Source organism: Physeter macrocephalus, chromosome 12 (genome assembly GCF_002837175.3).
Source record: "Physeter macrocephalus isolate SW-GA chromosome 12, ASM283717v5, whole genome shotgun sequence".
Lineage (NCBI taxonomy): Eukaryota > Metazoa > Chordata > Mammalia > Artiodactyla > Physeteridae > Physeter > Physeter macrocephalus.
In genome coordinates, this window is record NC_041225.1 from 84,141,732 (window position 1) to 84,144,389 (window position 2,658).

Consider the following 2,658-nt stretch of genomic DNA (forward strand, 5'->3'; position numbering starts at 1 on the left):
GGTCCGGGAAGATCCCACATGCTGTGGAGCAGCTAGGCCCGTGAGCCATGGCCGCTGAGCCTGTGCGTCTGGAGGCTGTGCTCCGCAACGGGAGAGGCCACAACAGTGAGAGGCCCGCGTATGCCAAAAAAAAAAAAAAAAAAAAAAAAAAACACACACACACACACACACACAAATTTTCACTATTTAATATTAAAAAACACACCTTCCAAATAATTCCAATGCCTGTTTCAAAATATTAACAATGAGAACATCATATGAAGACTTATGGGATATGGTTAAAACTTGAGTTTTTTCTTACAAGGGAAACACACAGCTATTAGAAAGTGTAATCCTCAAAGGCTGGGGTGGGGTGGGCAACTGGAGCAAGAAAGAGGCAAGAGAATAGTAGATTCTCTGCGAAAAAGTCTTCCTGGAAATTATAATTAGCCTCCCTCCCCATTCTCATGCCAGATGAAAATCACTGTTATGTTGAGAGAAAAACTCTAAATACTTTTTTTTAAAGAATTAAAAAGAATTTTACTATGTACTCTTGAAATCAGCAAAAGTGAACCTAAGAAAAATAGGGAACTGTAATCAAAAAGACAAAGGCAAAAAGATAAAGAATTAGAAGACAGAAAAAGAGTAGTTCTATAGAGTTGTCTTTGAAAGGTAATAAAACAGCAAATCTCTAGCTAGAGTTACCAAGAAAAAGAGAAACATAAATACATACAAGAAAATTGATGTATGCAAAGAAAATACTATAAAAGATTTAAATGTATTCTTCTATTTTATTAAAAAAATTTTGAAACTATAGATGATTTTCTAGGACACTATTATTAAATTTGCCTTATTATGAGGCAGAAAACCTGAGAGAGGAAGTTCTAGAGCCAGAGGGTCGGTGTCCCAGCTCTGCCACTTACTAGCTATGTGACCCTGGGAAAGAGACTAGCCTGTGCTCAGTTACCTCAACCATAACTGATGTGGGGATGATGTGGCAACCTCGGAGAGTTGTTGAGAGGGTTAGATGAGATAATACTTGCATAAGACAAATGACAAACTGGGAGAAAAGTTTACAATATGACACATGAAGAGCTCTTACATATTAATAAGAACAAAATAAACACGGCACATTAAAAAAAAAAAAAAGGACAAGAACAACACAAATCCCAAAAGAAATAAAAATGGCCAGTAAACAATGTCCTCTGTCTACAGCCTCTGAGCTGGTCTGGCTGGGAAAAAGAGGTGAAAATTACTCATTCACTGTTGACTGAAATAAAATTTGTATAGCATTCTTGAAGGGCAATTTGGAAATATGCACCAAAAGCCTTAATTACACATATCTTTTGATTTAGCAAATAATCCCCTAAAAGCTATCTTAAAGAAATTTTAAAGGATATGAATAAAAATTTGGCTTCAAGAATGTTTATGTGGTGAAAATTAGTAACAACCTAAGTATTCATCAAAGGGGATGTTAAATACAATGTTATTGTTCTTCCATTAAAAATCATGTTGTAGATTAGTATTTATTGAAATGGAAACTACTAACTCCCATAGAACGTTTACAAAATGAATAACAAACTCCTCCATAATACCCAAGAGAAAAAACTGCAGAGGCCATATTATCACAATGCAATGAAAATATATCCTAAATAACTCTAGGGTAAAGAAATCAAAAATTAAAATTTAAAAACATCCAGAAAAGAATGAGAATAAGAGAGCATTACAGGGACTTCCCTGGTGGTCCAGTGGTTAAGAATCTGCCTCCCAATACAGGGGACACGGGTTGGATCCCTGGTCGGGGAACTAAGATTCCACATGCCGTGGGGCAACGAAGCCCACTAGCCACAACTACTGAGCACGTGGGCCACAACTACAGAGCCCACATGCTGAAACTACAAAGCCCACGCGCTCTCGAGCCCTGCGCCACAACTAGAGAGCCCACACGCTGCAACTACTGAGCCCACGCGCCACAACTAGAGAGAAGTCCGCGCACCACAGCGAGGAGCCCACGCGCTGCAGTGGAGGATCCCACATGCCGTGAGGAAGATTCCGAGTACCACAACTAAGACCCGACGCAGCCAAAAATAAAATTAAATAAATAAATAAATAAATAAATAAATAAATAAATAAATAAAGAGAGCGTTACATAGCAAATGTTATGGAATAACAGTCAAAGTTCTAATCAGAAATAAATTTACGAGGTTAGAAAAATACTGATACACCCAAATAAAGCAGGAAGAAAGAATATGAAAAGTTAAAAGCAGAAATTAATCAATATAATTAAAAAGATCAATTTTGAAGGATATCAAATTCCATATCCTACAAAGAACATATTCAAAACCTCACATCCATTGCTGAGGAATTTATAACAGTAAAACATTGACATCAAATTTATGTTTAAAAAAGAGGTACCTGGTTAAATACATTAGGATGTATCCACATAAAGGAATTTAATGTAGATATTTTATAAGTTATATTCAAGGAGCTTCTTTAATCACATGGGGGAAACATGCCAAATTTTGTAAGCAAAAAAAATTAGGCTTTAAAATATGACTATAAAAATGTACCTTGGAGTCATAAACTGAGGCTGAAAATTGTGCACAAAATTGTGGACACGGGCTTCCCTGGTGGCGCAGTGGTTGAGAGTCCGCCTGCCGATGCAGGGGACGCGGGTTC

General features: G+C 37.1%; 1 protein-coding gene across 14 annotated transcripts in view; it reads right to left on the minus strand.

Moving 5' to 3' along the window:
• AAK1 (AP2 associated kinase 1) overlaps positions 1–2,658 on the minus strand; it is a 172,007-nt gene that overhangs the window by 42,364 nt on the left and 126,985 nt on the right. The gene's annotated exons all lie outside the window — the stretch shown is intronic.